General features: G+C 37.7%; 1 non-coding gene across 1 annotated transcript; it reads left to right on the top strand.

The window, feature by feature from the left end:
- TRNAS-GGA lies at nucleotides 2,163-2,234 on the top strand. Its single transcript has one exon. It is a non-coding gene; the product is annotated as a tRNA-Ser (tRNA).

The raw sequence follows: 12,558 nt of genomic DNA, 5'->3' as shown, positions 1-12,558 counted from the left end.
GTTGGACCTGATTGAGTGACTAACACTAACGCTATCTGTTTTGGTAGGTCCCAGTCTTTTTTACTGATGGTTGTTCAACAGTTAGTTGTGATTTCAGTGTGCCCATGACAAGGATTGCACTCAAGGTTCCACTCTACCATCTTGCCTCCCATTTCCCTATAATTATTGTAATTAATTTTTCTTTTTGCTTTTATTCAATATATTATTAACAAGAAACCCTACTATGTGTCAGACCCTGTATAATGATAGGGAAAAGGTGGTAAGCAAAAGCAAATAATGTAACTGGTCTCTAGGAAGGTTTAGTGTATTGATGGAAGTTAGTATCCATAAGTGAATGGAAATTCTACCAGATTGCATGACTGTTTTCCACATGAGCTTTGTGAATCAGCTTCTTACATTCCACATCATATGGGGGTCTTCAAAGATCATGTTGGATAGACATCAGATCCATAACTGATCCATAATTTAAGTAAGACACTAGAAATTTAACAATATCTAAAATCTGACATTTGATAAAGAAAACAGAGCTTTTGAAATTGAGATAAAATTCATAAAATTTTAATTGTCCCATTTTAAAGCAAATTATCTGTTTTTAAAGTATATGTTTATTCACAATTTTGTGCAACTATCACCACTATCTGATTACAGAACATTTCCATCATCTCACTCATTCCAAGTAAAAACAAACAAATCAACTCAGGAATTTTCCAATACCCCATCTATAATTCCTGGCAACCACTAATCTATACCTGGTCTCTCTGCCTATTTTGGACATTACATATCAATGGAATCACATAACACGTGTGATTTTCATATAAATGGAATATATAGGTCTATATCTATATAGCAATACCTTATTTTATTGCATTTTGCTTTATTGTGCTCACAGATACTGTTTTCAACAAAGTGAGGGTCTGTGGCAACCCCATGTGAACAAGTGTATCAGTGCCATTTTCCCAACAGCTTTGCTCACCTTATGTCCCTGTGTCACATTTCTGTAATCCTGCAATGGTTCACACTTTTTCATTATTGTTATATTTGCTATACTGATCTGCGATAAGTGGTCTTTGATGTTACTATGATGACTCTTTGAAGAATCAGATAATTTTTAAGTAATAAAGAATTTGTAAATTAAGGAATGTACATTTTTTAAGACACGATGCTATTCCACATTTAGCAACATTACAATGTAACATAACTTTTATATGAACTGGGAAAGCAAAATTTAATATCAGTCACTTTACTGAAATATTTTTTCCATTGGTGGTCTGGAATCAAACCAACAATATCTTCAAAGTATACCAGTATATCTATACATATATAAGGTAGATTGTCTTTTGCGAATACTTCCTTTCAATTAGCATAAGATTTTCAAGGTTCATCCACGTTGTAGCATGCTATCACATTTCTTTGCTTTTCATGACTAAATATTCCATCTTGTAGATACATCACATTTATTTTATCCACTTATCTGTGGACTGTATCTCCTTGTTGGCTATAATGAAGAATGCAGCTATTAACATTCTTACACAAGCATTGGTGTGATCATACATTTTCACATCTCTATACACACATAAGAGTAGAATTTCATATAATAACTCAATCTGTAATGTTTTTGGAGGAAATGGTCAAATTTTCCCACAGTGAATGCATCATTTACATTCCCACTAGGGCTGTATGAGGGTTCTATTTCTCCATACTCTCATACAAATTCACAAATATGCTTTAGTTTTTAAAAATTACATTTATCCTAGTAGTATGTTAGCTGCTCAGTCATGTCTGACTCTTTGCAACCCCGTGGACTGGGGCCTGCCAGGTTCCTCTGTCCACGGAATTCTCTAGGCAAGAATACTGGAGTGGGTTGCCATTTCCATCTCCAGGAGATCTTCCTGACCCAAGGATCAAACCAAGTCCCCCACGTTGCAGGAAGAGTCTTTACCATTTGAGCCACCAGGGAAGCCCTACATTTATCCTAGTGGGTGTAAACTAGTATTTCATTGTGGCTTGATTTACATTTCCCTCATGAGTAACTATTAACATTTTTTCAGGTGCTCATTGGCCATTTGCACAAGTTCTCTGGAGAAAGTCTATTCAAATTCTTTGCCTCTTTACAAAAATTAGGTTCTTTTTGATTTGGTAGTGTTCTTTATATAATATGGACTTCCCTGGTGGCTCAGAGGTTAAAGTGTCTGCCTGGAATGCAGGAGACCCGGGTTCGATCCCTGGGTTGGGAAGATCTCCTGGAGAAGGAAATGGCAACCTAGGTTAGGTCCTTTGTTGTTGTTCTTTAGTCTCTAAGTCATGTCCAACTCTTTGAGACCCCATGGATTGCAGCATGCCAGGCTTCCGTATCCTTCGCTGTCTGCCAGAGTTTGCTCAAACTCACATGCATTGAGCTGGTGATGCCATCCAACCATCTCAATCCTCTGTTTTCCCCTTCTCCTCTTGCTCTCAATCTTTCCCATTGTCAAGGTCCTTTCCAGTGAGTCATCTGTTCACATCAGGTGGCCAAAGTATAGCTTCAGCATCAGTCCTTCCAATGATATTCAAGGTTGATTTCCTGAGGATTGACTGGTATTTAATCTTCTGTTGTCCAAGGAACTCTTAAGAGTCTTCTCCAGCACCACAGTTCAAAACCATCAGTTCTTTGGAGCTCACCCTTCTTTATGGTCCAACTTTCACATCCATACTGGAAAAACCATAGCTTTGACTTTACAGACTTTTGTAGGCAAAGTGATTTCTCTGCTTTTGAATATGCTCTCTAGGTTTGTCATAGCTTTTCTTCCAAGGATCAAGTGTCTTTTAATTTCCTGGCTTTCGTCACCATCTGAAGTGACTTTGGAGCCCAAGAAAATAAAATCTGTAACTGTTTCTACTTTTTCCCCTTCTATTTGCAACAAAGTAATGTCATGATCTTAGTTTTTTAGATATTTAACTTGCAAATATTTTCTTCCATGTTTGGGTTGTCTTTTGTTCTTTATAGTATTCTTTGATGCAATTTTAAAAAAACTTTAGTGAATTTAAATTTGCTTCTTTTGTTTCTGTTGCTGCCTGTGTTTTTCATATTATACATAAGAAATTGCTTCCTAATCCAAGATTATGAAGATTTATCCTACATTTTCTTCTAAGAGTATCATAGTATTAGTACCTACACTTATATCTCTGATCCATTTTGAGTTAATTTTGTATATGGTGAGAATTATGGGTACAATGTTCTACTTTTGCATGTGAAAATCCAGCTGTCACAGGACAATAAGTTGAAAAGAATACTGCTTTGCATTTTAATTTTCTGAGAAAAAAAATTAGTCAGAAATCAGAAAAAAAAAATCTGTCAAAAATCAATTGATTAATCAAAAGAGTGCAGTACTAGAAAAGAAATAGATAAATGAAACAGAATGGAGAGCCCAGAAATAGCCTCCATAAATAAAGTTGGCTGGTCTTTGCCAGAGAAGGAAAGGCAATGCAATAGGGCAAAGATTGTTCTCTCAACAAATGGTGTTGGAACAACTGAACATCTACATGCAAAAACATTAATCTAGACACAGACCTTACACCCTTTCAAAAAGTGAACTCAAAATGTATCACAGATCTAAGTATAAAATGCAAAACTGTAAAACTTCTAAAAGATAACATAGGAAAAAACATAAATGACCCTGGGTATGGTGATGGCTTTTTAGATAAAATACCAAAGCCTTGACCCATGAAAGAAATAACTGACAAATTGGACTTCATTAAAATTAAAAATTCCGTTCTGTGAAAGATAATATTAAGAGAATGAAAACACAAGCCACAGACTTGGAGAAAGATTTGCAAAAGATCCATCTGATAAAGGACTGTTATCTAAGATATACAAAGAACATTTAAATCTCAATGATAAGAAAACAAACAACCCTAAAACTGCCATACTACCCAAAACAATCTACACAGTTAATGTAATTCCTATCAAATTATCCATGACTTTTTTCACAGAACTAGCACAAATCATCCAAAAATTTATATGGAACCACAAAAGAAAGAGAATTGGTAAAGTAATTCTGAGGAAAAAGACTAAAGATGAAAGCATAACCCTCCCAGACTTCAGACAATACTACAAAGTTAGAGTAATCAAAACAGCATGGTATTGGCACAAACACGGGCATGTAGATTGGTGGAGCGGAGCAGAGCATAGAGCCCAGAAGTAAACATTTACAGTCTTCCCTGGTGGCTCGGAGGGTAAAGCGTCTGCCCACAGTACAGGAGACCTGAGTTTGATTCCTGGGTCAGGAAGATCCCCTGGAGAAGGAAATGGCAACCCACTCCAGTACTCTTGCCTGGAAAATCCCATGGACAGAGAAGCCTGGTAGGCTACAGTTCATGGGGTCGCAAACAGTTGGACATGACTGAGCGACTTCACTTTCTTTCACTTTATGACAAAAGAGCCAAGAATAGACAATGGAAAGAAGACAGTCTCTTCCCCAAGTGGTGCTAGGAAAGCAGGATGGCCATATATCAATCAATGAATTGGAACACTCCCTCACACCAGATGGAAAAATAAACTCAAAATGCTTTAAAGACTAAAACTAGGACATGCCACTGTAAAACTCCTAGAAGAGAACACAGGCAAAACATTCTATGACATAAATCAGCAAAACCTATGTGTGTATGGAATAGGAAGTCAGAGTGAAAGTCGCCCACTCGTGTCCAACTCTTTATGACCCCATGAAATTCTCCAGGCCAGAATACTGGAGTGGGATCTTCTCCAGGGGATCTTTCCAACCCAGGGATCAAACCCAGGTTTCTCACACTGCAGGCAAATTTTTTACCAGCTGAGCCACACAGGAAGCCCAAGAATACTGGAGTGGGTAGCGTATCCCTACTCAAGCGGATTTTCCCAACCCAGGAGTCAAACCAGGGTCTCCTGCATTGCAGGTGGATTCTTTACCAACTAAGCTATCAGGGAAGGGGGAAGATATTTGTAAATGATAAGGGCTTATTTTCCAAAATATACAAACAGCTTATATAACTAATATTTAAAAAAGAAAAAGAAAAACCTAGTCAAAAGTGGGTAGAAGACTTGAATAGACATTTATCCAAAGAAGACATACAGATGGCTAACAGGCACATGAAAAGATGCTTCACATCACTAATTATTAGAGAAATGCAATTCAAAGCCACTGGTATCATATCATACTGGAAAGAATGGCCATCATCAAAAATTCTGCAATAGTAAAATTTAGAGTGGATGTGGAGAAAAGGAAACTTCATACACTGTTGGTTAGTGTGTAAACTGGTTCAGGCTTTATGGAAAAAAGTATGGAGGTTCCTTCTAAAAATACAGCTACCATATGATCCAGGAATCCCACTCCTGGGCATAAATTTGGAAAATATGAAAAGTCTAACCTGAAAAGATACACACACCCCAGTATTTACAATAGCCAAAACATGGAAGCAACCTAAGGGTCCATCAACAAATAAATGAATATAGAAAATTATACACACACACACACACACGTGCATATATATACATATATACATACACACACCCAAATATACAAACAGAATAATACTGAACATAAAAAAGAATGAAATACTGCCATTTGCAGCAACATGAATGGACCTGGGGTTATTATACTGAGTTCACTCAGACAGAAATATAAATACTATATGATACCATTTATATGTGAAATAAAATAATAATAATAATTAACTTATTTACAATACAGAAACAGGCTTACAGACATAGAAATCAGACTTATGGTTACCAAAGAGGAAAGGAGTAGGGAGGAATAAACTAGAAGACTGGGGTTGACAGATACACATCACTATATATAAAATAGATAAGCAACAAGCATTTACTCTAGAGCACAGAGAGAACTATTTTAGTACCTTGTGATAACTTATAATGGAATACTCTGAAAAAGAAAAAAATATATATATATATGAATCATTTTGCTATACACCTAAAACTAATACAACAGTGGAAATCAATTATACTTCAATAAAAAAGAAAATGAACAATCTGATTGAAAAATGGGCCAAAGACCTTAACACTTCATCAAAGAGGAGATACAGATGGCAAGTAAGCACATGAAAAGATGCTTTACATCATATATGTCATCAGAGAAATTCAAATTAAAAAAAAAAAAAAGAATGAGATACCACTGCACATCTAAGACAATGGCTAAAATCTGGAACGTGGAGAACACTAAATGCTGTCCAGGATGTGGAACATTTGGAAAGGCTCCAAAATTGGTACCACTATTTTGGAAGACAGCTTGGTAGTTTCTTACAAAACTAAACATACCCACACCATATGATCCAACAATTGTGACCCTTTATATTTACTAAGGCATAGAAAATTCATGACCAGATAAAAACCTTTATTAGTTCAGTCACTTTGTTCATAATTGCTGTCACCTACAAACTGGCACTTGCCATCTGCCTCTATAATGATCAAACTATGAGCTGCTGTAGCTGCTGACCTTCTAACATTCTCTGAAATGAATTCAGGGTGGAGGTCAGGGATGAAGCACTCGGTGCTCTGGGAAAAACTAGCAGAACAGGTCTTCAGATAGTTAGATATTTTCAGGAGGTGATTTTATGAGCCTGATTCTTACATCTCCTCATAACTAGAAAAGTATTAAAATGCTTCATGGTAAGTCTTCTCCTCATGACTAGCACTAACTTTCATGAGAACAGCAGAAACCTTGTGCAAAAAAATGTGCTTGATTGCACATACTCCCCTTTCACCCAAATCACATATATACTGACTTTCCCTCCTACCTCTTTGGAGCAGTTTCTCAGAGCTATCTGAAATGCTGTCTCCTGGTCTATAGTTCTCATTTTTCCTCAAATAAAACTTAACTCATAACTCTCACCCTGTGCATTTTTCTTTTTTCAGTTAACGTTGTCAAAACTTGAAAACAACCCAGATATCTCTCAGTACATGGTAGGATAAATGAACTTTTGTACATCCAAACAAAGGAATACTATTCAACAATAAAAATAAGTAAGTCCTTAAGCCATGACAACATAGAGGAAATATAAATGCATATTACTAAGTGAAAGAAGCCAATCTGAATAGCCTATATATTGTAGGATTCTAACTACACGGCCTTCCAGAAAAGGCAAAACTACTTAGACAATAAAAAGATCAGTGGTTGCCAGAGTCTGAGTGGGAGCAAAGGCAGAGACATGAATAGACAGAACACAGGGATTTTTAGGGTGGTGAAATTACTCTGTATGATACTACAATGGTGGATCAGTTCAGTTCAGTTCAGTCGCTCAGTCGTGTCCAACTCTTTGCAACCCCATGGACTACAGCATGCCAGGCCTCCCTGTCCATCACCAACTCCCGGAGTTCACTCAAACTCATGTCCATTGAGTTGGTGATGCCATCCAATCATCTCATCCTTCATCGTCCCCTTCTCCTACTGCCATCAATCTTTCCCAGCATCAGGGTCTTTTCAAATGAGTCAGCTCTTCGTATCAGGTGGCCAAAGTTTTGGAGTTTCAGCCTCAACATCAGTTCTTTTAATGAACACCCAGGACTGATCTCCTTTAGGATGGACTGGTTGGATCTCAAGAAGACTCTCAAGAGTCTTCTCCAGCACTGTAGTTCAAAAGCATCAATTCTTCAGTACTCAGCTTTCTTTAGAGTCCAACTCTCACATCCATACATGACTACTGGAAAAACCATAGCCTTGACTAGATGGTGGATATATTTCATTAAATTTTTTGTACATACACATAGAATGTACAATACCAAGAGTGAGCCCTAAAGTAAACTATGAACTTTGGGTGAGCCAATGTAAGTTTGCCCTTGATTAAAAAAGAAAGAAAGAAAATATAACATCTGGTGAATGATGTTAGTAAGTGGGAAGCTTTGCATGTATGGAGCAGGGAGTATATGGGAAATCTCTATACCTTCCCCTCAATTTTAAGGTGAACCTATAATTGCTGTAAAAAAACAAAGTTTTGAAAATCAATGCAATACGCATGTATGAACTTATTTTAAGTCATTATTCTGTACTATTTTTCCATGTTTGCTCTTATGTTTTTACCACAGTTTTCTTTTTTGTTTTTTGCCTACTCACTACAACTTTAGAGTGGGCATTAAATCTGCATATGTGGATCCCCAACCTTTTTCAAGATGTTTTTGGCTACACAAGGTCCCTTGAATGCCAACGTGAATTTTAGTATCAGACTGTCAACTTCAACAAAAAGGGCAGTGGGAACTCTTGTTTCCAATGAATTTTAAGGTTCTTTCTTCCTCGTGAAGAAATCTGGAGATGACACAGGGAGATTAAGAAAGTGAGAATTTATTTAAACAAGAACACACTCTCAGAGGGAGAGCAGGCAGGCAGGTGAGATGCTGCTGCCCTGGGTTTCTTTAGCAAGCCAGTTATGAGAGGCATACAAACGAACGAGTGGAACATTAACTTGGGAAGGAGGAGTTTGAGAGTCTTGGTCCCTGACCTTCATCCCAGCTCCATTTTCCCTCAGGGAAGAGGGTTTTTGTCCTTTTATAGCTTAGATCAGAAGTGTCATAGTGTTGGTGCATGGTGAGTCCTTCTTTTCTGTAAGGCTAATTTTATTGAAATGAGAGCAAAATGAGCAACAGGTTACATTCTAAAGCAGGAGATTCCTACCTTTCTTAGTCAGCTTTCAGGACACTCCACCTAATACGTGTGGCTTTCTGTCAATGTGAAGGTTCCTTCTTTTCTTTGTCTGCCCATGAACCCCTTTTGTTTACAAGATGCAAAATTTCCTGCTATGTGGTCCCTGCCCACATTTCATACCTACCTACCTGCCTGCTGTAAAACCCTGAACATTTTTGCAGTGAATATACAGATTGCTTTAGCCGTTACTGCTCTCTGAACAATGGTAAGTTTTCCAAACTATGAACATGGGCTTTGTTTATATTACTTTAGGTCTTCTGTAATTTCTTTCTTTCTTTTTTTTTTTTTATTAAATTTTTATTTTTTACTTTATTTTACTTTACAATACTGTATTGGTTTTGCCATACATTGACATGAATCTACCATGGGTGTACATGAGTTCCCAAACATGAACCCCTCTCCCACCTCCCACCCCATATCATCTCTCTGGATCATCCCCGTGCACCAGCCCCAAGCATCCTTTATCCTGCATCTAACATAAACTGGCGATTTGTTTCTTACGTGATAGTATACATGTTTCAATGCCATTCTCCCAAATCATCCCACCCTCTCCCTCTCCCTCAGAGTCCAAAAGTCCGTTCTACACATCTGTGTCTCTTTTGCTGTCTCGCATACAGGGTTATCATTGCCATCTTTCTAAATTCCATATATATGTGTTAGTATACTGTATTGGTGTTTTTCTTTCTGGCTTACTTTACTCTGTATAATCAGCTCCAGTTTCATCCATCTCATTAGAACTGATTCAAATGTATTCTTTTTAACGGCTGAGTAATACTCCATTGTGTATATGTACCACAGCTTTCTTATCCATTCATCTGCTGATGGACATCTAGGTTGTTTCCATGTCCTGGCTGTGCTGGGAAAACTGGCCAACCACTTGTAAAAAAATGAAACTAGATCACTTTCTAACACCACACACAAAAATAAACTCAAAATGGATTAAAGATCTAAACGTAAGACCAGAAACTATAAAACTCCTAGAGGAGAACATAGGCAAAACACTCTATGACATAAATCACAGCAGGATCCTCTATGATCCACCTGCCAGAATACTGGAAATAAAAGCAAAAATAAACAAATGGGATCTAATTAAAATTAAAAGCTTCTGCACAACAAAGGAAAATATAAGCAAGGTGAAAAGACAGCCTTCTGAATGGGAGAAAATAATAGCAAATGAAGCAACTTCTGTAATTTCTTTCAGCAATATTTTTTGATACATTGGACAGGTCTTTCATTTCCTTGTTTTTTCCTTGTGAAGCAATACTAAATAATTTAGCCATCTAACATTACCTTCACTGATTAATTTAAAAACACTTGAAGCCTGCTGAGATTCCTAGGCAGTCTCTCCTGTTCTTAATCTTTGCCAACAAATATGCATTAAATGGGTATAAAGAACTACCCCACAACTTCACCTCTAGGCTTCAGTTTAGTATTCTCTAAAATGTCCTGTTCTGGAAGCACAGGTCTGCCACAGGCTTCCCTGATAGTATCTTTGTGCAGAATTCAAAGAGGAAGTATAAGCACAATATCCATTTCACTATAGTAAAGGAACACTTTCTGTACATGTCAAATGTGGGCTCTTCAAATTGAAAAATAAAATATTCCCTGCCATATCAGTAAGCAAAGGAAGGCGCAGTCATTGGTGATTACAGCCACCACTGATGGAGAGCTGGTGAGCCCTGAGGAAATTCAGGAAGGAAACGGAGAATATCTGCCATCTAGCAGCCATCAGACGGCAGCCACTCCCATGGGTGAGTCCTGAAGAACTCTGTGAAAGCGCAGGATACGGGCCCCAGACTTGTGGCCCCAGACTGCTGGCACATATACCAAAGGAATGATTTCAGTAAGCCTAGACTCCGCATCTTCCCATACATAGAAAAGTTTTAAATTCCTTACACTGAGATATCTAAATTTCTTTTATTAACAGTATACTTTTGTTCCTATTAACTTCCCTTAGTTGCAAAACTCATATATCCTAGCTCCCCCTGCACCTCCTTGGAGCTGTTTTCTCATTGCTACTTGAGATGCTGCCTCGTGGGCTTGAAGTCCTCAGTACGTCCACCGAATAAAACATAACCCTCAACTTTTACATTGCGCATAATTTTTAATTCAACAAATTGAATTGGTATAAAAATTACTGTCTCAAAATTTCTTTTTAAAAACCCTAGATTTCCTCACTGAAAGAAGTAGCAGGAAGAATTCAGGTGATGATATCCACCCAATACAAAACAAGTGCAGAGGGTTTAAATGTTTTATCCTTATTTATCACAAATATATAAGATAGATACTATAATTCTCATATTTACAATAAGAAAACTGTAGATTATGCAGTTTGAATATTGAGTCCAGGTGACTCACTGATAGATGGGGTTTGTACTTGGATCCTTCTCCTGCCAATGCTCTTTCCACTAAGTCAGACTATAGGAGCTGATAAGAAAACATAACAATGAAAAATTCTCTGCATTAAAAAAAACAACAACAACAAAGCCTCCAATATCGCAAAAATATCCCCAAACATCTCTGATGTAAAATCAAATTTTACCATATAATTTAAAGCATTGTTTCATTTAGTCTCAACTTCACTCCCCAACTTTCACTGTCTTCTGCTTCAAAAAGTAAGTTCTGGACATCTAATGCACAGTGTAGTGATTATAGTCAACAGTACTCTGTTATAAACTTCATTGCTCTTACTACAAAGAAAAAAATAGAATTAATTACCATGACAAAGGTATTATGTAAGACTACAGGGAGGCCTGTCGTGCTGCAGTTCATGGGGTCGCAAAGAGTCGGAGACGACTGAGTGACTGAACTGAACTGAACTGACACTGGTAATCATAATAAAATGAACAATCAAATCAACACACTGTACATCCTAAATTTATGCCATGTTTTATGTCAGTTATCTCAATTTAAAATACTGTTCCACTATCCAGGTATACTCTTCTAGTAATTGATTCACAATTCTAATTGCAAGATGGTGAATGCATTCTTTTTACCATTTCCCAGGTAACTGTAATATGCCAACAGTTTTGAAAACGTTTGAGAGCTTATGTCCTTAATTATCTAATTACCATCCCCAGATTCTTCTTTCCTGCTTGATTCTCTTTACTTTGTTCAACTCATGCTTGGAAAGCTTTTGCCTCTCTTCTCTATCTTAAGATCTCTAACCCATATTTCCGGGTACATGAGATCAAGTTGTTCCCAAGCCTCCTACTGAGGGAAGATTAATGGAGGGTTACTTGTGAGGCATCTCTCCTGACCTACTTTACAGCTTCCAGGGAGGACACAGAATAGCTCTGTGTCTTATCTGTCCTGGGCCATCAATCTTACCCCATCAAACTCTTCACCAGCGGAACAATAAAAGAGACTGAGCTGGAAGGAGATGGCTGAGGAGGCAGGTGAGCAAGACAGCCACAGTCTCCAGAGCCGCTGACATCACTCCCCGTTATCTCGCTGCCAGGTAGGTCAGGTGGGGAATCTAGGAAGGTGTGGATATCCTGGCATGTACCACTCCCAGGAGGACTGCTCCAGGTTAGTCTTTCCAGAAATAAGTTTCTATTTCCTGAGGAAACTAACTGAGACCCAAACGTGCATTCGTACTACAGGCAACCAGGCTGGCTGACAGAAAAGCTGAGAGAGTAATCAGTTCTTTCCATTTTGTCAACAGTGTTATTTTCCTGGGCTCTCTTAAACGTCTCTGGGTAAGCCTTCCAACAATGACACTTTATTGAACTGTAGGTTTGAGAGAAAGGTAAAATGAATAGTTATCTAGGAGGTGGGAGTCATTGCTTTAGAAACAAGAAGCTTTCTAGAACCTGATTCTGGAGTCTATCTACCTAATGTGTCATGTACCATTGTTGCAAACACTCTTTAAGGTCTCTTCCACAGACTTGATAAC

The sequence above is a fragment of the Capra hircus genome, chromosome 7 (genome assembly GCF_001704415.2).
Source record: "Capra hircus breed San Clemente chromosome 7, ASM170441v1, whole genome shotgun sequence".
Lineage (NCBI taxonomy): Eukaryota > Metazoa > Chordata > Mammalia > Artiodactyla > Bovidae > Capra > Capra hircus.
Note: the sequence above shows the minus strand (reverse complement) of the source record. Positions and strands in the feature narration are given on the sequence as shown.